The following is a 24,794-nucleotide window of genomic DNA, read 5'->3' as shown; positions in this document are numbered from 1 at the left end:
CTTAATTGATACGAGGTCAAAAATTGAGCTCGACTTGCAGAGCCTCACATGACTACATCCACTGACTCTCAATAATTCTGCCCCTGAAGACATGCATTAGTAATACAGCTATAAATGAAAAAAAAAATGCTACTTACATAACCAAGCATAGCGTTTCAGCTCCTTCTGTATTCCTACAGTGAATTAGTACAGGGCAAGGCTAAGAAGAGGTGATATCCTGTCCCCATGAAGATTATCTTCATGAAGGAATTTTTCATTATTTCCTCCTGTGGTTCAACTTTGATGAAATTAGTGGTTTTACTTGCCTTAAACAGAAAAAATGATGGTTGCCACCAAGTTTTTAAGACTGGGAATACCTATTACTGGAGTCCGTCTCAGTAGGAGTCCTCTACTGGGCCTTCAAAGCCAGGTCAAGGGAAATCTAATTGGCATGCAGCTTCACTGTGAACTGATTTCAACCTCCCCATAATTTTTTTTTTCTTTTTTGAGATGCACAGTTTTTCCTATTGCCCATATTCATACAAGCAGGCATAGTGTGTGATTTAAGGATGTAATTGTAAATATTTTGGCTTGCACTGGCAATAGCATTTATTTTTTCACATGTACTTTGAAAAATGAATAAAGCTCAGCTTGAGAAGGGGCTTTCTGTGATTGTTGCAGTTAGAGGGTGGTACTTTTAGAGAAAAAACATTGTCCTTACAGATGTTTTCAGAGTGCCAGATGGTTGCAGGCTGTCCAGTTTCACAACTTGTAAGAAGACTGGATTATATTTTTATTTAAATATGTGCTTTTCAAATTGTGGTGACATCAGTTATTATCTGCTACAGCCTGTCCTGGTTCGTTAATGTAAGTGTAGAAATGAAAATTCCACCCACTGAATTAGGCAAGGAAAATGGGATTCTCCCACAGGCCACCTCAGAGTATTTTTGAAAATCCCACCCATGGAGTACTTGTAAGAATTGATAGCAGTCAGTACCTCAGAGTTAAGTCCTTCCTTAAGTCCTGGTTCAAAATATCTAAATTAATGGATTCAGTATGGGGAAAAGAAAATGAAAAGTCAGGGAGGATTGTGAGGTTTGTGTTTTCTAAACATTTTTGTTCTGGACAGTTTGTTCACAGTTATAGCATCTCAGGGCCAAATTATCTGATTTGTTTAATTCATCTAGTATTGTCCTTCCGTGCCGAAGGATTCACTGCTGGGGAATTCCCACAAGCCAAGGTAGTCTCTGGCCACTTCAGTCACTGAGGGGAGAGCTCTGCCATCTGCCCCCCATGCCTGTGTCAGCACCTGCTTTACTGGACACTCATCTCCTCTAGTAAGGGAAACCAGAATGCAAATGAATATTTTTCTTGTGTTTTCCACCCAGAGAGACTCAACAGAAGAAGCAGTCTTATTTTATAGGTAGTAAGTTAGAGGGGTGCTTCTCTCAGATGAAAGTGCCTCAATTTTTCAGGATCCAGATGTGTGGGGCACATAGTCCCCAAGGGCAGTTCCTTAGCATGAAGTCTCTCTCACTTCTGCAGGAAAACGATGTGAAAAGCTGCTTTATCAAACAGATATGCTGCCCAGCCATGCCACTTCATTTGTCCGTTTCTTTCCTGTGCTTTTATTAATATGGTATTACCCCCTTCATAGTCATTCAGAAAGTTCCTACAATGATCATTTTCCTAATCCAGACCTATTGTCACCTTACTCTTTACCTTAAACCGTTTCTTTACTCTTTCATGTCATAGAAAAGTCATACTTTTCTTCATGTCATACTTCACCTTCAAGCTAGTTCTTAACTAGTTCTTAACTAGTTCTCCTCTCTCCTACTATTTCACCTATATTTATAGTTGGTTTCCATCTTTTGCAGTCACATTTCTCCACAAATTTTCAAATGTGGTCTCAAAACCCAAGCTATTTATTTGGTTTCCTTTGAATCCCCATTGAAATCTTTCTCTTGACAGGATGCCTGTGACAATCTGGAGGGTTGACACTGCCAAGAGCGCTTAAAGTGCCTGTAACCAGTCTTCTGCTGGTGTCCAGCCTCTGCCATCTTTTTTCAAAGAGACAACAAATTTATGGGAGCATGACCCCTTTTTGATTCCCCACAGTGTGTTCATAGTCTATGATTATGGCTCCTAGGCACAATGAAGACACTACCTCAAAAAATTATTATTAGTAAAAGTACTTGGGAGGGTTTTTTATAGCTCACTTTTCCATTACAGTTGGTTCAGACACTCAGGAAGTTTCACATTTTGTCAGTCACATGTTTAAATCTCCACAGTAGTGTTATTCATCACTCTGCTTAGTTTTCACAACAATAACAAATAAATGTTATAAAATAATGAATAAGTAAATTAAATAAATGTGACAGTAGTGTCCCCACATTTTTCTGATTGGAATGTTTGCAGGTGTGTGCAGAGATTGGTTTTGCTAATTAAAGCCTGGGATGAAAATTCTGTGTAGAAAAGAATACAGTTTGACTAACTTTATAGGGAGCTATGAGTTCATCCTACCAAATGCTTTAAAAAAGGTTTCAGTCAAAACATTTTAAAGCAATTCCAGTAGAACTGGAATTTGTCTTTAGAACATGATTGGTTTTATTTAAATCATTATTTTCAACATCTTTACATAAGAGACATCAGTATTCCAGACACATCATGAAATTACATCTAAGAACATAGCCTGTACAGGTGAAGTGGTACTTTGCTTTAGTTTATGTTCACTAGTGAAACATATGGATACAGACCTCATGGGAAAACAAATGTTAATGTTCATCGGAAATTCAGCAAATCTGTGTTGACTCTTCCTAATATTCTTTTCCTAAAATTCATCTTTCTCCATCTCTCAGAAAATAAATTACCCAGCCATTCCCTGTCTGGTTAGAAAACAGGCACCCTGGATTACCAGGTTGACAAAAAGTATGTCCTTTGTCAGATCTCATGCAGTCATAGCTGAAAAGTACAATAAATGGAAAACTTCTCTGTATAGAGGTTACCACAAACTCCTCTTAGCTGATCAAGATTCAGTTCAGATGCTGTATATTTTTGATGTAGTGTATTTCAACTGAAAGTAAAAGAGTAGAGTCACAAAACCAGCAAGGCTGGAAAGTTGCCATCTCCATACCACAGTGATTAGGACATTCACAATGGATGTACAAAACAGATCCAAGGTCCTTCCTTCTCTCATCCAGCACAAGGCAATGAACCAAGGAGTAACAAACTATGACCAAAGTGATTCATTGAAGTTAAATTCTTCCCTGATGAGGTTTGTTTTACCTTCTGCATCATTCTTAACTGTTTGGAGGGAGAAGGTGTAACCTAAATGACTGTACAGTCTGGCAAGTGATTGATCTGTGGGATAACTTTGGGAAAGACATCATATCTTTTAGTTGTCAGGATCACTTTGATCACTTTAAGGGCAGAGCCTGTCTCTCGCCATGTGTTTACACAAAGCCTAGAAATGCAGGCCTCACTTTGGATCAGGGCCTCTAAGTACTACAACTTTCAGAGAAACAAAAATCAAATTTGAAAACTACGAGGAGATGAAAAGCACACATGGTTTTATGGTGACTCATTTTGTTCAGTCCTGAACACGTTGTTTTATTTTGCTCGCAAAGGCCAAGTCACGCATGGTGCCCTCCAAAGTAGAGCAAGGATGCCAAGCACAGAGGAGTAATGAACAGCAGAGCTCAGGGCAAGCATGTAGGGACTTTTTTTTTTTTTTTTTTCCATTTTTCCTTCACTGAGTACTGCATCACTAAGCAAATATATCTCCCTGCTGGTTATAAATAGGCTCTAGTGCCTTATCATGTTCTTGCTCACTGGGAAAGAATGTGGATCAGCTGAAGAATGAGACACCCAGGAAGGCTGCTTGAGCTTCAACAACAACTATTTTTTTTAAACCATCTCTCCTAAAGTCAGAGGCATACGTTCTTTGGGAATTAGTTTCTTGACCTGGTAAATGACACGATGCTTTATATACAAAAATATTAAGAGGAGATTATGTCACTGGTAAAAATGTGCTGAAATGAGGCCTTTCCATTTTGCATGCCTTTAAAGGAACTTTCCAAGCTTACCAAAACTGTGCAGTCATGCTTCTGATAGACAGCCAAGTTCACACAAGGACCAGTCCAAGGGCACCTTCAAAGGCAGTGTGCTAATTGACCTACCATACAAACTGCAAGACATGTTAGGCACCACATTTTACCAATGCAGGATCTCATTAAATGTAGCCCAGAAACAACTACTTTCCTTTATTCTTGTGTCACAAAGTGAGCCTTGCAATATCTGTAAATCATGACTCCAGGGGACATGGAGAAGGTTAAGGAAAAGAAGCTATAAAGACAAGGCACCGGGGTCAAAAGACAAGCCATGATGTATGTAGCTACTTAGGCTCCTATCCTCCCATCAATTTCATGGCGAGTGTTGGAGCCTAGAAGGAGTTACAATCTTAAATTCTTGTGTAGTTTTTGGCCTTCTGTTTTATACCTAGGGTCATTCAACTGACAAATCAATTCACCTTTTTGTGAGGAGTTCACAGTTCATAACTTGTAAAACATGTATAACACATGTATCACAAGCACATCTTCACAGAATTGAGGTCATGGCAACAAGAATGACAGAATATCCCCAAGCAAAAATGTTTTGGTCAAATAATTGAACATTAGTTCTGCTTGTCTGGTGGGAGGTACTTAATGTTTCTGTGGGTACTTCCAAAAAAGCAAGGCATCAGATTTCTGTTCCAGTTCAAATGCATTCAGAAGTGACAAGCCAGAGATCTTTACTTCTGAATATTGTCTCTTTGGATTTCACCTGTCATTTCATTTCTCCCTACAATAAGCATCTAATTCAAATTGATCCAGCTTTATTCAGATTTCCCAGACAGAAGTTCTATAGATTGAACCCCTATCATCCTTGATCTTCAGACCAGAAGAAAATTAAAGTAATTAAATAAAAGAAAAGAAAAGAAAAGAAAAGAAAAGAAAAGAAAAGAAAAGAAAAGAAAAGAAAAGAAAAACACTATATAGAAGATAAAAATATGGTCAGGATTTGACCTTAAAAGGCATAAAGATTAATTTAAAAAATAATAAGAGTAATGAACATCCTTTTCATCTTTACAGATTGGTTCTGCAGGAGAATTTTTGTTACATATTCATTGTTTTAAGCTTTAGGAATGCCTTACCTAAAGCATATATAGATTCAAAAGACAGGCCTATTTTTAGAGTGATATTTCTCAGCTTGTTTTGGCAAGGTAAATGTCAAAGCATTCAAAAGACTTGCATTCCCTGAGATTATAAACTTTGAGAATACACAGATCAGTCCCTGTCTTTAGAGCTTTCCAGAAGGAAACTCTTGCTTCAATAGCTTATTTGCTATGGATGTAGTACCTAGGGCAAAGAAATACTTACCATTGCCCAGGGTTCTATAAAACAGGGTGTTGGTATAGTATTTTCTAGATTACTCCATGGTTTTCAGAACTTCGTGAAGGCCTTTCTATGAACATCCACCCCATTCAGATAACTAAAAACTAAAAAAAAAAAAAAAAAAAAAAAAAAGTGCCATTAGAGATCTATTTTCTTCCATTAACACTCCAGAAAACTTTCTAAAACTCAACAATAACTGCAAAAGACTGGTCTGGTGTTCCAAATTAAGCATAACTTCAGAGGAAACATATACTAAATAAAAAGGAATCCCTTGACCACAGATAACTGTCCAATGTATGAACAAGATAGAAAACAAGACATTTCTTCCCTGTACAGCTGAAGTTTCATTTAGAAGATTGTCTCCTACTTCTGGCAGGAAACGTAGTGTCAGCATGAAGAATAGAATCACCCATAATCACAGGTCACCTAGTATCTCTCCAAGGCACCCAGACTTCTATAGCACTTTTTTTTTTTTTTTTTTTAACCAACAGAGATAATTTCTGTTCAAATAAATGTAACTGCAGACAGGAATCTGGGCTAGGTATGGTAGAATTACACAAGCAGACTGACTTACATCAAACTTAGAGAGCTACTCCTAAAATGTATACACACCCTTTATGCTTGGAAGTGCTGGACTTTGATCTCTGTTTCAATTTAAACCACAGCCAGGGTCTAATTTCCCTTTCCTCACATTTTTAAGCTCTCAAAACCAACATCAGCAAGTTCTCATCCTCCCCTGCACCTGGGGAGAAAAAAAGGCCAAAAAGGCAAGAGAACCAGCCAAAAGGAACAGGGGTGTTCCTGGTTTGCTAACTGGCTTTGCTCTGGGAGAGGAAAAAGAAGTTGACATTTGAGGAAAAATCAGGTAGAGCCAAAAACCTTGTTAAGCAGAAGCATCTGCGGCTTTGTCTTTGCTGAAACCATTTTTCATAGTAGTCACTGCCCTCTTAAAAATTAGTTACTCAAGTACAGATGCCAGTGGAGGCAGTTCCTCAGGATAGGTGACAGCTAAGTGTTTCACAGGGTGCACATTGGAAAGCCATTCAGCCTTTCCCTTTGCCTTTTGATTAATCATGCCCTTTCTGAGTTCTTCAGCTTGTTATACACCTCATCAAAAACTTTTGGAAATTGTATTAGAAGAAAGACTCATGTCTCATGTAACTTTGTTTTATACATGAGAATTTTCATTTTGAAAAAAAATACTGGTTAATGATAGAAAGATTCTATAAAAATAAAATCCTGTCCATAAAATTCCTTTATTCTACAGCTCCCGGACTTGAGTTCAGCATAGGAAACTTGCTTTTCTGATATGGGAGTCTGTTCTTTTACAAGAACAACTCAGAGTACTTCCTAATCTAATCTGTTTATCCCTCTAGCACAATATAAAGGAACCTTTTCTGACATGATCCTCTGCTGTCTTGTCTGCACAATGTCAGCCATGCTATCAGTCTACCAGCACAGACAAAAATGGTGTCAGTGCACTGATACTGTCAATGGCTGTGTGATGGAGCTGTCACAAAAAGTCTGTCCAAGCTTTCTTTGCAACATTTTCAGACACTTTTCAAAAAGCAGATGAGAGATGAGATGAAAGCAGTTGGACTTGATGATCTTAGAGGTGTTTTCCAACTTAAATGATTCTATGATTCTATAATTTTACTTTTTCACAGTGAAAACACACGGCAGTTCATGTGCAAAGCATGATAGAAACATACCTACTAGAACATACCTACAGAGACGGGTGCAGTCATTTGTGTGTCTGTTAGAGGGCTCCAAATTATTCTATGGTATAATGTGCCTCCTCCCAGGAATGCACCTCCAGCCACCTCCTCCTCCTCAGCAGTGTCACCCTTCATGTATCCACCACCCCCAGCAGCTGCTGCTCTTAAATACTTTTGAGAAGGGCACCAAGGGCTCTGCTGACCAGCCAAAGCTTTGACACGCAGTAGGTAACCTGTGAAAACACAACAGGATGGAATAAGGCCCAGAAAAGGAGGTGAACTAAGCTATAGAAAGCAAGGAAAGAGAGAAGATACAGGCTTTGGAGGTCTATTCATATTTGTGGAAGAACCTCCTTTATTGGTTTAAAACAAAACAAAACAAAACAAAACAAAATAAAATAAAATGCTGATGGACTTGAGCACCAGTGGTTGGACTCAAACCAGGATCTTGACTTCATTACAGTTCTGGATTGTTGGAGAGTTGTGTTGTCTGCTCTCTGTTGCATAATGGCATTACATGAGGAACAGATCAGCGTTCCCTACAAAGAATGTGAGTATAAACTGTCCTTCCTTTCTCTGGAGTAAATCTAGTTTATAAAGACAGTAAATTGCATGATGTGGGCTGTAACATTTGTCACCATTTAACCCCTTTTGTACATATAATCAAGTTTCCACCTTAATAATAATGGGAGGGGAATAAACTTTTACTTGGAAATCTATGTTAATTTCTCAATGAAAACAACTTAACTGATCATGAAAAGAATATACTGAATTAAAATAGTTACAAACTGATGAAATTCACATTTGTTTCACATAAAATGAAATGAGAACATGGGACAGGAAGACACAGCTTAACACTGTAAGAATGCTATTACAACTGACTACCCACATTTAAAAGTTGTAAACACTATAGAGTGAGGTGAATTGTGTATAATTACAAGCGATAATATGGCACTGAACAATACAAAATTTTGGCTTCATATCTGGAAAATAGCTCTCTTCGTTTGAGACAAATCTGCTGTATAGCACAAACATAACCCCACCTTGGTTTGCTGTAGATGTTCCAGTTTCAGGCTAGGAGTTTTGGAAAAGGTGCCATACACTACTGGCAGAAGGGTAATAAGATTTTCTTCATCTTTAAGAACAACAGCTTGTATACTAGGAACCTCACCCACTTAATGTCTGTATCACTGATTCCTGTTTCCTGATATTGCATATACCTTCCTATATAACCCCATTCAACAAGCATCTTACAAAACAGTTGTATCCTAAAAACAGTTGAGTTCTTTGTCCCAGACTCATAATACCTCTGCTAAAACTTTGCAGTACTGCCACTACTTTCAGTTTCTAACTTAGACTGATTTATAGTCAAATTAAAAAACGTGTTTCTTTTTTCCTGTGCAACACTCTCTTTCAGCTCAGATGGTTCCTTCACTGTTCTCTTTCACCCATGAACATATGTAGGGAGTGCAATCTTATTCTTTCTCTCATTATTCTAGGCCATACAAACCAGTCCTTCCTAGTCCTTACAAAACAGGATTCTCATCCCATAGCTATTCCAGTCATCCTCTCTGCACCTGTTTTGATTCCAACTCAGCTTGATGGAGAAATTGTACTGGATTCCAGAGGTAAAATCTCCTATGATGCATCAGACTCATCTACATGCCTATGTTAGAAACATCATATCTGATAAATTTTAGGATTATGTGTCTTTTTCAGTACTAGTTCTATCAGTGTTTCCTGGTTATCCTATGACTGACTCTACAGCATACACTACATCCTGTTTTCCAAGTGAATTCCAAGTTTTCAATGGAAAAAGTGTAACTTCTGCACCTTGACAATTCAAATGGGACAGGGATTTAATCACCTAGGAGCACAAAACCTGTGCAGTTGCTGTCATTCCCTTTGTCTTGAGAATGTTTCTCTCTTCCCCAGAGAAAAAGAATGACCTAAATAGAAATACAATGCATTGCATGTTTGCATGACCTCACCCTCATCTTGTCTCTTTGGAAAGTACCCTACACTTGACGTGCATTCCAAGTACATTCTACTTTGTAAATGTTTTTTATTCCTTATTCCCAGAGTTTATTTTAAGCTACTAGTCCCTAAACGAGGGTCATGACCTTCACTTTTGTTCACAAGCTTGGCAGTATAATTGAAAGTGGGGTCATGACCCCAGAAGTGGGTCTTGACAGACAGATGTTCTGAGATTCAAAACCCCCTTCTGACCTCTTTTAACACTGTTAAGGTCTCTAGTAGTGTGAAGCACATCATGAGAAGATGAAGCTCCACTTACCACGATTTAAGCAATTCTGATGAACCCTGCAACACTCAGCGTGAGTAGGAGTGATGTTGGCTGGTCTCAAGATATAACTCTCGTGTGTTTACCCAATGTACAATTAGCAATACAATTTTCTCTGTGTCAAAAAAGGTATTTTCAAGCAAGTGCAAGTAATATAGTAAAGCTCCTAGTAATATGCAGCACTTTACAAAGACTGTGAAGTTTATTCTAGGCTTCTGTACTTAAGCTGTGAAATTATTCTGGCATGCTGATAAAGTCTTTCCAGGCTTCCATAGGGATCATACGCATCGTTCCTCTCAGATAGATTGCATTCAGTTATTCCAGTGAGGTTAAATTGTTTGGTTTAGTTACAGAACTGTTCATGCCTAGACAAGTAATCTGGAAAGAATTCAAGGGCAAACATAGCCATTTTCCATAGAAAGGGCACAGAAGTATAATAGACACAGACTGAGCCCTAGTGTCATGATAATTCTTATTTATGACCATATTCTAGTACATTCATAAAATGAGGAAGTGTCTTATCCTGTTAGGGTGGGTGTGAAACAGTGATGAAATGTGTGTCACAGAGCTCTGGTTCCACAGTTGTCTGGATAGTCACCCTTCTCGTGTGTGTGTCTAAGTCTCCTTCTCAGAGCAACAAAGTATTGAGATCATCTTTGTCTCATTTCAGAATGAGTTTGGGAGGCAAAGGGACATATATCCAGATTCTGGAGTTAAGAAGCTTGCTGGAGTCCATCACTTCAGACAATGAGGCTGTGTCTATGCTAGTAAATCAAACAGTGCCCAGGAGCAGTCCCAAGCAATGTAATGCAATTGTCTATACAGTTCTCCTGTCAGAGTGCTCCCAGGCATGCTTTTGGTCTGTGCCAGCCAGCACTCCCAAACAATTCCTGGACATGGTTTGAGGGGCAGAACATTCCCGGGATCATTCCCAGCAAAGATTTTGAATGCATGTTTTCTGCTTTGCATGCTGAAAGAGTTTATTAGAATAGACATTGACTATTCCTGACAGTAAGCTGTTTTAAATTACGTATGTAGGGCGTGAAAGGTTCCATTACCTTTGGTAAAGCTATTTGTGATGTAATGTGTTATTGTGTTTAAGGTTTTGGGATCCTCACTGTAGGAGGACAATAAAGAGGCCTTCTGAAACACTCTGAGCAAGAAGCAAGGCCACAAACAGCTTTTAATGGAACCGAAGAATACAGAAGTATTCACTTTCTTCTTGTATAAGACCTGCTCATAGTATCAGCCCTGAATCCACCTACCTTCCCCAGAGCATGGAGTGATTAACAGGAGGCTGCAGGGCAACAGAGCTAGAAGTGGTGCTTGAGGAAGGTTATACAACAGGAAGGATATGCCAGCCAAACATAAACTCTATGGTGGACCCTAATAAGTCTCCACCACACTGACTAAAGGAGTCTTCACTTTACATGTTACCCTTTCCCTTCAGTCTGTCATTTCTTTTACTTCTTTCTTGAAGAAGAATAGTTGACACCCAATCTCATGTTAACACTACCTGCTTTTCCCTTTTGGTGGGGACTTTTTTTCTCCTTGTGAACTACTGCCAGCCTTTTTTCTTTTGATGTTATATTGTCCACTTTTGATTTAGGCCTGTGTATTCTGTCAGCAATCCCTCTGAATTTCAGGTAGTTTTGCCACAGTTCCTTATATACCAAATTTGTCAAAGGAAATGAACGTGCCTCTGCAAGGGTAATACTAACCCTCTTTAAATGACTGTGCAAGTGTCCACATCCAGGACTTAACAAAAATAAACCATCCTCTGCTCTGAGACCATCAGTTCAAGATCAATGGCTCTGAGCCCAAGTGCTTTATTTTGGTACCTGAACCACAAGCTGGCTGGCAGGACTGTGCATCAGCAGCCAGGCAGTCTTGGTCTGCTCTATTTAGACAGTTCTAGACACCTGGCACATTTGTCAGCATATTTCCCAAGGTGCTCTGACATGTATGTTCAGCTGTAGGGTAGCTCCTGAACATTCAGAGAGTCTTCCTTGGATCCAATTGCATTTGTATCAGAATGCTACTAAAACCTGGATAAATGTGTGTAGCATGCTTACCACACTACTATTTAACATGCTAGGGAAGAGAAGTCACCTCAGTATCTGTCTACTTACTATAAATGCTTATTATGAGAAGAAAAGCCTACAGGCTTCTAGCTTTTTACAGATGAGCCAAAAACTCCCTTCTCAGATGAAATATTTTCACTTTAACTTTTTTTCCCTGAGATAAAACAAAAAATCTGGCAATGAATATTCATACCCACTTGAGTACATAGGTCTTGTGCCCACAGCTACATCTGTAGCCATATGGAGAGCTCAAACAGTGAGCCACAAAGGCAGCACAAACCTTCACGAAGGCCTAAATTGCTATGCAGTAGATATGATGATTGAGTCATACATGACAATTCCTCTCACCATCAAGTCCAGCTGTTCTGTTTGCTGATCAGTTTGCCTTTTTCATTCTCTGTCTCCAGCCATCCTCGTTGCTCTTCCCTGAACTCTTTCTAGTTTTGTTACACCCTTTTTTAGACGACAAGATGGGAATAGCATGCATCACTCAAGGTGTGGGCAATGACATTCCCTGTTTTATTTGAACCTTCTTACTTTCTTGCCTGCATTGCATTTCCATCTCCCTAGGATGACAGTCTGTGTTGCTTACTTCATCAGACAGCTGAAGACAGTGACCTGATGATATATTTTTCTTCCTGTTTAGGCCTGGGATTTCATCTGTACAAACTTGTTGTTGCTCATTGAGGTAGTTAATTTGCTAATTTGCCTTTATGTTAAGTTTTAATTAATAGAAAACACATCTTGAGTGCCAGAACAGTTTACTACTTGTTCAGGTATATTCTATCACTATGTATCATGGTGATCTTTCTTCCACCGAGGTCCCAGCATACGCAGTGCTGATATTTTCATGAAAGACTGTGTACTCCAGTTTTCTCATCTTCTTTATTCGACTCCTTGCAATTCTCTGGGAGCATGCATATCACTTTTTCAGTTCTTAGCAGTCTAAATGACAGTTTTCCATTTCCATGATATCATCTCCTCTGATCTCCTATTTGGATAGAGAATCCACGTCATATCCACAACAAAAGAACTGACTAAAACCTTGAGCTCTTCCATATCCATCAGCCTCCTTTCATGCTCTTCAGTTTAAAAACTTATTAACAATCTTCTTAAGTGCTAGAAAACTTTGGTTTCTTTAATGTCTACACAAAGCCTGTATATCTTTGTATGTCTCCAATATAAGAGAAGGATCCCCTCTTTCTGTGATCCTGAAACCCTGTTCATTTACCATCTTTTCTGCTGGACACTGGAACTCTGCCTTTTGGCTTCTCCCTCCAGCCCTGCTCAGATCACTGTAAACCTTGCAGAGGATACAGCCATAGAAAGAAGTCTTATTCTGTTTTTAAGCTTCTGCCTACACTTAGCCTCCCAAATCTTTGTCCTGGCCTTCTTATGCTTTAAAGTACATAAGTTGACTAGGGCTCCAGGATGCTACTTCATAAATTTCATGAGACAACTCAGATCTCTTAGGAGACTTTTCACCTTTGCAGCCCTCTCCAGCCTGTTCCCAGCAGATGACACCTGTGTCCCTCAGGCAGAGTGGGGCCTCAGCTCTGTCCATCCTTCAGTATCTGCTCCCCAGCCCAGATCTTTGGGATCCAAAGCTTTACACAAGTGTCCAAAATGCTGGAGTCAATGTGAGGCAATAGACATCCCCCCCCCCCCCCCCCCAAAAAAAAAATAAAAATCTGCTCTGTCTGAGGGGAGAAGTTTAGCAATGCTCTCCTTCTCCCCTATGCAGCCTGGCAGCCTGGAGACCCCATGAAGTCTCCCCACTGCCCACAGAGCCCTCTGCGTCGCTAGCAAGGAACAGATAGCCAAATGAGTCCCTTCTGTTTCAAGAACGGCTCTGAGCCTGAAGTAAAGAAACCTCCATTTCCTGGGGCACTGCAACTACACATCACCCAATCTCAACTGCATTCAAATGAAAAATCATGTCAGGGCACACACCTTTGATCTATGCCAGATGCAAGAAATTGGACCCCACAGGTGCTGGAGCATAGGGAGACACAAAATGGATTGCTTCCTTTTAATTGCTTACGGTTAAAAATTTGAGAGTATAAACTCTGCAAGGCTGAACAATATATTCTCCCATAACTTATTAAAGTTGAATGGCACACAGGCTTGTTTTTTTTTTGCCATTCTGTTTCACAGAGCTGTCTCAGAATGGTTAGTGAAAACATGCTTTAAGATGAAAAGCTTTTGGAAGGAGAACAGCACATTCTGAGCACATAACAAGTACTCTGAGGCAAGAAAGGCTTTCTCTGATTTTTATAGTTAAGCTCATTAGGGATTGGGCTCATGCTTTGTAAATGATGCAATGGCAACAAAGCTGTATACTTAATCACTCGAGGTGGAACAGACTCACCTCTTCACATCTGCATATGCCTCTCCCAGCCCGGATATTTTGTTCCTCTTACATTCAAGCCCACAGAAAAATCTGTGGGTTGTGCATCCCCTCTCACTCGGCCCAGGCAAGCAGTGTCTGACTGTCTGGCTTTTGAAAACAGATTGCTTTTACTCTCCCTCTCTGAAAGTACAGTAGTCATCTGCTGGAATAGTGGAGCAGAAAAAAAGTGCCTATAGAGCTGTTTGCAGCTGTGTCCTGTATATCATCTATGGCTGTGCCCATAATAATCTCTGTCTACCACTTTCCAATATTAGAGAATTCTGGTTCACAGAAAGCAAAACGACTGACAAAAAGTTCTGATCATATCGGTTTTCTTTCTACTGGATTTCCTTCTTTCCCTGAAGCAGAATACGAGTCCTTGTCCTTTCCTTCAAGACCATTTAAAACTCTGTCCCTCCTAATTTGTTTTGCCCCATCCCTGGAGGTGTTCATGACCAGGTTAGATGAGGCCCTGATCTAGTAAGTGGTGTCCTTGCCCATGGCAGGGGGGATGGAACTAGGTGATCTTTACGGTCCCTTCCAACCCAAGCCATTCTATGATTCTATGCATCACAAATTACAGCTTCAGTCTTTTCACCCTTCAAGTCAATTACTCTCCATTCTCCAAACCACATCTGTTATTCCATAGTCCTCAGCTCACTCAGACTTTTCAAGTTTTCCATTTACATCAAACCCTAGGGAAGAGTGAGGAGATCATAATACTTTAAAAGTAAAACAACTTCTTAAACATGTGTAAAGTAGAATCAAATAATCCTTAGCTCCCTGTGGAGAAAGAGGGACAAGAATCCATCATGCAAAACAGGCAGTCACTCTGTGGTTCCCCTGACTCATCCCTTGTTTGTTGCTTCTTCTCAAAGCTGCAGTTTTAAGAGTTTATGTGCTCCAACATGTCTGTGTAGATCTTAACACGCAGCTATACTCTATGGTCAAGGAGAAAGGATAATCCCAAGAAGAATGAAAGCTGGAGGCTTTTCTCCAGCAGTAGTACTTTCTGTTAATTATTTTGTTTTGTTCTGCTATTTCCATGTAGAATGACAAAGGTAACACTGTTATGGCCTACATTATATTTGGACCTACTCATTATTAATGTCTTCCATATTTTCCCACTGGACAGAACATAGATTTTTTCCTTTAAAATTTTTTTCAACTTTCTCCCAGAGGACTAGTTTTCATTTTACACAAACTCAATTACTTTTGGTGTTTAAACTTACAAAATGACTGAAGAGTCAATTACTTCTCTCGATCCCAGTGTTCAAGGTGTAACATTTCAAAATTCCTCCTCTGTGCACCATCACAGCTTTTCAAGGCTGTGAAAAAAATGGCAACAAATATGGCATATATCTGGGGAAAAATACTGACGGTGAACTCCATGTGATGTGAGGTGAAAAACATACTGTGATGTCATGAGAAAAAATAAACTTTTTTTTTAGACAGGAAAAAGAAAGATGTCTTGGCTTGAAACGGTGGTCTAAATTGCTTTGCTGGAGCAACTGGCCTTTATCCACACTACTGTTAAGTACATATATAAGCACATAAAAATGTCACTAGGAGAAAAAAAAAAAAAACAAAAACAAAAACAAAAAAACTACTTTATTTGGTAGTGACAAAGTGGAAGCATCATATTATGAGAAGGATTAAAATAGCTTGTAGCAGCCAGATCAAAGAAAAGAATTCAATAACAACTGTTAATTTATTTCCCTCAGCTGGGCATAAGAGAAAGAAAAGGAAAACAAAAGAGGAGAAAAAGCCACAGAAATGATAAAAAGTAGAAGAGAAGCAGAAGGCAGCAAAAATGGGGCACATATTTTACCCGATGGGCATACAGAGAAGTGGGCTGGCATGACAGTGAGTTAGGAGCCAGAGAACAAAACCTCAGTGATGTGAACACTTTGCGTTGATTTGCTGCAGTCACTAGCATTCTACCTAAGAAAAGACACTGTGTGCAAGTGCCACGCCATTTTATGAGCACTTGACACAAGGCATTAATCATTTTTCTTCAGTAGAGGCAGCCTGCCAAGTATTGTTCTCTATTCTGGGGGAGAATTGAATGTGTTGCACCTACCTAATAGAGAGTGAAAGCTGGCCCAAAGTTTCACTTTGAAGCCATTTTGTTGGAGCTTTCCTGTCATATTGCATTCATTTCTATAAGATTCAAAATCTTCATCTCCTTAAACAGCTACATGGGGACACAGATATGTGGGGTCACTCCACTGGCCCACGCAGCTCAGCATCCTGCCCCCAACAGCCTCCATTTACCACTGCTCTGGGAAAAGATGGAAACCACTCAGACAACTGCATAAAGCTCTCATGAGGGGAAATGCCTTCCTGGTTCCTGCAGAGAACAGCATGTGCCCCGAAGCATGAGATTTGATTACCTTACTCCAGAACATTAAACTTCTAATGCTCTTAGAAAGCCTACAAGCTATTAGGCATTTTCTTGAAATACAACTACCATGTCTAGCTTGATGGCCCCCTATAGAACAGGCCATGTGCCTGGTATTTCCTTGTACTAATCACTAATCATTAATATCATCACATGATCCCTGCTCATAGCCAAACATCCGTTTGCCAAAGGCCAAGTGTCACCCAGTCTTAGATTCCACCACAAAAGAAAAGGTCAGTCTTGGATTTGGGGCCAATGAGACAACTTGCTTAGTGATAAGAAGGATCTATTTTACCATTTCTTGCAAGCAGCTGCACATACAACACTCAGGGAACCCAAACCTTCCCTGTGGCAGGGACATCCTAAGAGGAAAAGTGCACCTGCCAGCTGAGTGAAGTGGGTCAGCAGCCTGACCATTAGCATTTCACCCAGGGGCTTATTCTCAGTCTTGTGGTGCACCTGCTCTTTTGCTCCAGGGCTTAAATAGAAAAAAAGCCCTGTGAACTAACAGTGATTTGGAGAATCTTGAGTCTGAGATATTCTGAGGAGAAAAGAAAGAAAAAGAAAGACAAAGTGAGTTATTTCACCGTTGGCTGAGCCTGTGATCCCTTGTTTTAAAGCTGACAGGCAAACTGTTCCTACAGGCAGACACTGTAAAGTCATTTGATCTGCACCATAAGCATAGATCATTCCAAGTGGTCTAGGAAAAGGTAAATTTTTATCTAACCCCATCCACTGCAGATCATTCAGCTGTGAAGGGTTCTTAACTTTCCCCAGAAGAGACAAGATGCTCCTCTTTCATCATTGATACCCAGAGATTTGCTGGAAGTAAGGCCACTTATCTGGAGTCCCTGGGTATGCCATGACCAGATCTGACCAGGTAACATCACTGACAAAATTCCTGCCATTCTAAATGAAACCAGGGTTTCATTCCCTGTGACTGTAAAAGCTTTAGGTTCTGCAGTTCCTCTACAGTAGGATCTGTGGCTCTCAAAGCTGCGCTCTATAGTTACCCTTCAGGCATTTTTCTACCATATGCTAGCAGGCTTTAAAGGCAGTATAGTCAGCTAGATTATACCAAATGTTTCTGGGTCAACTTACTCGGCCCAGGCTCCTTTCTGCGAGCAGACTCCTTTCTCCCTCCATACAGATCTTTAACAGAATCAGTGGTATGCAGAAGTAATGCAGCATTCTCCTGCAGGTTTAATGGGACATGCATACACAGATGGGTGTATGGCTAACATCAAAAGATATGAAAATAAAAATAACTCCTTCCTTATTGAATAACTTTATAGATGCCACAGAAGAGATGAGAGAAGACAAGCAATGGTTTCTGCTGTACTATATAGTAACAATCTCCTCTCTTGTTAGAGATACAGCTGAGTAGAGAATAGATTTAAAGCCTTGAACTTGCTCAAAAGAATAACCACGTTTTATTTTTCAAGTTGTGCTGAAAGGTGCCAACATAAAAATATATTTAAAATAATAAATATATGAAGATATAGCTTAAACTTAATATTTCACAATTAAAAAAAAAAAAAAAAAGTATAAAGAATTGAGACAAAAATGACCAGTACTGTATATGTAAGAGGAAAAACTTGATATTCTCCATCTCATAAAATGACTGGAATTAGAATTAGGTGAGATTTGCTGTTCTGCTTGGTGTCTGTGTCTGCTTGGTTCTTTATGTTATCAAATCTTAATTTGATTTGAGTTCTATGCTGAATTAAATAAAGCAAGAAAAACAACTTTCATTCAATCTTAAGATGACATTGCTTGTTTTTACAGGGTTCCTAATTGAAAACACTTTTCATCCATGACTTAGATAGTGGACGATGTTACCTGAGCTACAAAATTGAGACCTGGATATTTAACCTCCATTTGTACTCAAGGTTTAAGAGAATTTGTAGTAAGTCTTTTTTTTTTTTTTTTTTGTACACAGCCAATTTAGATGGCTGCAGTTCTCATGAATTTTCTAATAAGTCTGCGCTGTGAATTTTTCTCTGTAACAGGAATCTAGACAACTTTTAATCTGCCTCCAGTTTTTGGGGAAATCATTCTGAACCCTCTAGTCCTGTGCCAATTGCCATCAGGCTCAGGCAGAACTATTTCTTTCAGAAAATATAGATCTATTCATACGCAATGATTCTTTGTATGAATTAAAGAAGTGCACTTTTTCTTTCTAACATATTTTTATTTCTGACAGATTATTTATGCACATTCATATTAAACTGGGACAATCTATCAGAAACAAACTTCTGCAGAAAGGAGGTCTGACAAAAGCCAAATTAGAAAAGTGTCACATATCTATGTAATAATCATTGTTCTGTGTAATTAGAGAAGACAACATAGGATAAATAGGGAAATGATACTAGTACTTCAAAGTAGCATTTTACTAACATCCTGTGACTTGAATTCCCTGCTTTACATTTAAAGTGAGCCAACTGATTGTTAAAAGCGTGTTTATTGGGGATTAACATTCATGTAAAGAATGAGTGCTTCCTAAGCTTTGGCATATCTGTTTTTAATGATCAACTGGCATGCAATTAGCCAAGAATAATGAACCTTTAAGATCTACATTAAACGTGTACTGGAGACATGTTTCAAACTGTCACTGAAGTCTTTCTTAGCTAATAGCATCAACATTTTTATTCAGAAATATAGAAATAACCACAGGCTCTTATTTTTATTGCCTCTCACTGTGGAAAGTCTGATTGGAGTAATTAAGTATGTCATCTAGATTAATGCCCTCTGATTCTTAGAAGTTGAAAATGGGTTCCTCTCCACATTTGCATTCATTAAAACTCATAAGAATTGTCTCCGGTTAATGCCAGTATTCTAATGACTTCTTAACGTTAACAGCTTTAAGGTTTGAGAAGAAAAGCATTAGTTAAAATAACTCTGTTCTCATAAGTTTTCTTGCCACAGCAGCTCACTGAAAACTTCACAGCTGACTTTGGTGGATAGGAAACAGTTGTGACTCTGAAGCTGTCACCACTGCAGAAGTTATTGTAGCTCTGCACTAGCAAAACTGAGCATTTATCTATATATGTGTGTATATATATATATGCGTATATATATATATATATTTTTAAGACAAGCAACTGAAGAATGACCTGTCCATTTGAAATATGAACTCTTCTGCCAGTAGGTGTTGCCTCATTCAGGTAAGCTGCCAAGGGCTTCAGTCAGTTCTATTCTGCTGCTCACACTTCATCCGTGATGGTCACTCTAGCACTGACCTTCAGTTCCTGGATCTCAGGGACTATTTTCCCATGGTTGCCGTGCACTTACATTATAATGTTGCAAACTGATCCGTATGTTGGTTCACTCAAAAAAGTCCTGTGATTACAGTGCTTGGGGATGTTTGACTGTTTACAAATGCCCACTGTCATAACTTTGTCTAGAAGTCATCATTTCCATTTCTACCAGTGTTGATCTAAGATTAGGATTTATGTTTATCAATTTTCTGTTGTGTTTGGATAGATACTTGACAAGAAGAAAGTAAAAGAATTATTTGAGTGAAATTAACTGTTTTTTTTTTAAACTTTCTGTATTTTTAAATTATACCTCATGCCAACAGACTCTAAATCTCACACAACAACAGTCATTAAATCAGTCAGAAAAGCATAACTGGGAAATTCTTTGGGGCAAGAAATACACTTCCAGAGGCATGTCAAGGAGCAAATACTAATAGTTAATTGTTACTGTTAGCCTGTTCTAGCTAGTGGCTTTTTTTTTTTTTTTTTTTTTAAGAGGCTGCAGCCTTCTGCTTCCTGAGAAATGATAAGGCCTTGGACTTCTCAACAGGAAACTCTTATTTTTTAGAAGAATTATTATTTCAACTGTTCTTTTACGCACGTTCTTCTGGAAAACCTAAAAAGGGAGGAGGAGTTTCTCCAAATAAAGTTGCAAGGATCTGTTCCTTACAAAAGATTCTTTTTCTGCAGTTCAACTGGACTTGTCCTTGTACTGAGACAGCAATTCCTCATGATGAGAAAAGACAAATAAGGAAAAACAAGTCATCTTGTTGTGCATCTTAACAATCCCTTTCAGAAGCCTTAATTTAAATAGCAATTTTCCCCCCATTAACAGCAAATAGATAGCAACTTTGCAGTTGGAATATACATAAACTCATGTGAAATCATACTATTCACATTTGGCAGATGTAAAATTGAAGCACAGAAATCAAGGTGAGTGCAGCCTATCATGATTCTGTGGCTGAGTAGTTTGTGCAAGATAACGCAGCAGGTCTGTGACAGAGATTTTAATTCAGATTTCCTGAATTTTCATCTGTCATCCTGACCATCCTCCTGCCTTTTCTCTCTCATCAGTAATATTACCAGAGTGATCCTTTCCAAACATCAAGCATGTATTTGGAAAGGAAGTGGGAGGTAGCTACTAAGGTTAAAAAGAAAGTCTATGTTTTAGAAAGAAAGAAAGCTCCATAAACTTCAGCTGGCACCTACAGTTGGAAAATGAGGTTTTCTTTCTTTCAGGGTGCAATTAAAAATACTACTTGTTGTGGTCATATGCAAAATATGCACGGAGGAGAATAGGCACAAGCTGGGGAATAAAATAACTGACTAGCTAGCACCATTGAGTCTCAAATACCCTGAAGATTGCTTTCTCTAGAAAAAAGACTGAGGAAGTGTGAGGACTTTTCCACTGCTGCCAATTCTCTCTTCTTTCCGGGCATAAAAAGGAGGCTTCCCCTTGCCTTTGTCTCCATCTCATGATCTGAGACAGAAACCCTCCTCACATAAGTAGCACTGTGGTTGGCCTTCAGAGAGAGCATTTTCTGCATTAAAAAAAATCCATGTTAATTTCATAACACAACATTGTTTTGGAGAGACATGCTGAGATTGGAAATTGTGCTTATGAAGTAGCCTTGAATTCCTGTGCATCTCTGGCATGCCATAACCCTACCCAGCCTGCTGCCTCCAGCAAAACAATGCATTTTTATAGAAAAGGCCCCTAGCCATGACTGCAGTTGAGGGTCTGCTGTTTTGAAGTGACCTTAGACACAGGCTACATCCATTCACTGGGCAAGGAAAGAAAGTACTCCTTTTTATCTACTCCATACAGAAGCAATGGATGAGGGAAGGCAAAACCATACAATTATCACTGACAAGTATACAGTGGAGAAGCAAGTCTGCTGTAAAACCGACCTTTTCAGTAGTGGAATGAAACTGAGAGATAAGGCTTAGAAAAGTTGTCCTCTAAAACTTATCGGGAATTGTGTGGGGTTTTTTTGTTTTTTTGTTTTGTCGCACACAGAAACCTTGCCAGCACAGTGAGAATCCAAGAGAACTTAGTGTCCCCATTTGGGCGGAAAATGGCCATGATAAACAACTGGAGGATGATGATAGCATATTGTACTACATGCTTTCTCCACAATATCCTTGCATTGCTCATTTTAAAAGAAGAAAAACATTTCCTGACTGGATACATAACAGAGGAGGGCAAATGTTCTGGAATGACCTGAGACAAAGGCAGGGTTTTGTTTTGTTTTCTTTTGTTTTAATGAGACTCAGAGAAAAATAATGGTTCAGGATACCAGCAAATAGCCCAGTTGGGCTTTTGCCCTCAATCTCAGAAGGAAGAAAAACAACCTTCCCAGACTCCTGACATTTTTCCCTATACCTGTCTTACATCTTATCCAGGATGGCCTGCTAGTACTTGGAGAGTGGTATTGCTCATGCTAGAATTTGGTATCAAAAGGCCTTCAAGTCTTAAGATTTCTTCTTTATGTTGGGTGATGCGGTTGCCTTTTCTCGAGACGTTTCTCCGTGGCATAGCTGTAGTTTAGTAGCAACTGTAATGACTAGTAGTCAGGCACAGAGATGACCTCTTCACCAGCACTGAAAAAGTAAAAATAGGCCCTAACCTCAGAAACTCAGAAACTTTTTTTCTAATACTTCTTAAGTATTTTACATAGGAAACTATTTGGTATTTGAAAATGCAGTATTTATTCAAATAAAGTATTTTACAATATCTTGAATAACATGTTAACTCATTAAAATCAAAACCAGAGAAAGCCAAGATTTGAAGAATCTGTTTGCTGGATTTTCCTGTTAAAAGCGAAGCCTCTTTTTGAATTTTCATTAGTGTGTCATTATTTTTGCTCAGCTGGCTTGCAAAGAACTCTTCACACCACTGTCAAATGCAATAGGATCCAGGGACAATGTTTTGATTGCATTCAAAAATAATTTCTTGTGTAACAGCAGAATATATACACAGGCATCCAACTCCTGACTCCAAGACTAACCTTTCATAGCATATAATATCACCAGTCACAAGAAGTTTCCACTTTCCTCAGCTGTTAGTTCTGAAGAGAAGTAAAAGCAAGAGACATGCTGAATGATTCTGCTTTCACATCACTGAAAGTCAGGACTAATTCCAGAAAGATCAACTGAACTATACTAGCATAATCTTAGCATAAGTGAGAACACAAGCAATATGTAATACCATTGTAATTGTTGGCAGTAAGAGTTCTGCCCTCTTGTGTATTTGTTCTTGTAATTATGACTGTCTGCCTAGTGTCTTTTCACATGCTGAATTTCATAATTATGTTAGCCCCTGTTTATTTCTTTTTGTCTGGTGACACCCATTCTCAGACATTTTTTTTCAGGTTCTCCTGATAAGGTTAGGAAATCTTAGTAGATCGTGAAATTTGAACAATGTCATAACACTGAATGAAGATTAAAATTTTCTCCTTCTTTAGGCCAGAATTGCAGACTTTGCTGTAATTCTCTGGATGATTTTATTTTAAAAGTCTTCATAAACAAATTTGAACCACTGTTAATAATTCTTATCTTTTTCTGTTTAATTTTCCACTTAAATTTTTTTTGAGTCTCTTCACACTTTCTGCAGCCTGAAGAGAACTTCATTGCTAATATATTGTGCACCACCGATAGCTTCAGGTATGCTTGCTATAGTCATCTTATAGATGATGTTCAGTACTGCATCTTCCTTCAAACTTTTTTTGCACCATCTCATCTCTAATGCTCAAGTACTGTTCAGATCCGGAGCAGAACTCATCTCACATAACTATCCCAAAGTCATGCCATCTGGTCAAGTCCATTGCCCTGGTTTCTTCTGTAGTTAAAAGAGTTAAGCCATTTTGTCAAGATACAAATATTTTCTTCATAAGATCAGTGAACTGAATTGCTTTACATCAATTAGAGCTTTACCCTAGACAGCTAGCACGGACTAGGTTTCGGCTTTCCTATGGCAAAGATTAAATGAGATGAATCTAAATTCTGGTGACAGGAGTTGGGAACCCCAGGCACACAGTGAATGGGAAAAAAATAACACTAGAAATGGCGGTTTCAAGCAGGTAGACAAGAAACTTCATCAAAAAATCTTATTTTACCATTTGAAAATATCTCCATGGCTAATGTGATAAGGCTATGAAAAGTAAATAAATAAATAAGTAAATAAATAAATAAAGCCTGTTCTTGCAATGTGCACAGGTAGGAGTATATCTGGTTTATTTTGCACAAGTACAGCCACTTAATTGTATGTAGTCTCCTACATTCAAATGTGATGAAGTAAAATAAAACCTCTTAGAAAATCCGGAGTGCAGAAAATAATACCTAGACAGTAAGTTAGCGTGGTCTGTTTGGTTTGGCAAGACAATGCATGGAAAGTATTTTTCAGTTGCTTTCTTTAACAGATACAATGCAGGAAAGAGAAAACACAACAACAGTGAAAAAAAAAAAACAGCACTGGCAGAAGACTGTGTGGAAACAAAGGGACCAAAACCACACTTAGGTCAGTTTTCAGAACTGTTCCTGCCTGTAGGAACCAGGCAGCAGTATGGCTTTGTAGGCATGTCATTAACTTTTGGTTTCATGTGTGAACACAGGACAGAGGCTCAGAGTCCTCAATACAACAGAGTGAGTTGAAACAGAGAGTGTTAGGTGTTTTGAAAGAGGTGTCAAAGACACATCTATTTACATGATACTCAAGCCCCTGTTTGATACTGACACAACACATATAACTGCTAAAACCAGTCTTCTTACAATGGTTAAACAGGTAAAAAAATCCAACACATCCCTTATCCATCCAGTCTGCTCTTCCTTCTTTTCAGAATGAGTGAGGCTTTTGCTAATTGCTGCCACATGCAGTTTTAATGCATGAACAAATGTCTCAGAAAAATATATAACAAACATCAACAGCTACTTTAGTTTGTGATTTAGATCCAATGTCACCCTTCCAAGACAGGAAAACAACAACAACAACAACAACAACAACAACAACAAACAACTTCCATGATAATCTTCTTCTCCAAGTACTGGTAGGGACATCATAATCCCTTGAAAAAAAAGTATTAAACTGGAAATACTGATAAGTATTTCACTAGAAGAGCCCAACTACTGCTATAGGAAGGAAATGGAAAGAATGAAATTTAAGAATTCAGCTATCAATTTCTTGAAGAGCTTAATTTTTCCATAGAATGCTTTTATTATTTTACC

General features: G+C 38.8%; 1 long non-coding RNA gene across 3 annotated transcripts; it reads right to left on the bottom strand.

The window, feature by feature from the left end:
* Positions 1-227: 227 nt before the first annotated feature.
* LOC118243895 (uncharacterized) lies at positions 228-7,362 on the bottom strand. 3 transcript variants are annotated; one of them, XR_007708032.1, is made up of 3 exons: positions 7,138-7,362; positions 4,065-5,515; positions 228-305 (listed from the first exon to the last, which is right to left on the bottom strand). It is a non-coding gene; the product is annotated as an uncharacterized LOC118243895 (long non-coding RNA). The 3 variants fall into 3 exon arrangements; XR_004777377.2 differs by lacking the exon at positions 228-305 and adding an exon at positions 2,587-3,052; XR_004777378.2 differs by lacking the exon at positions 228-305 and having other exon boundaries at positions 3,843-4,165; positions 5,397-5,515.
* Positions 7,363-24,794: the final 17,432 nt, after the last annotated feature.

Source organism: Cygnus atratus, chromosome 3, assembly GCF_013377495.2.
Source record: "Cygnus atratus isolate AKBS03 ecotype Queensland, Australia chromosome 3, CAtr_DNAZoo_HiC_assembly, whole genome shotgun sequence".
NCBI lineage: Eukaryota > Metazoa > Chordata > Aves > Anseriformes > Anatidae > Cygnus > Cygnus atratus.
The sequence above is the reverse complement of the archived record's forward strand: the minus strand, read 5'-3'. Positions and strand labels throughout refer to the sequence as shown.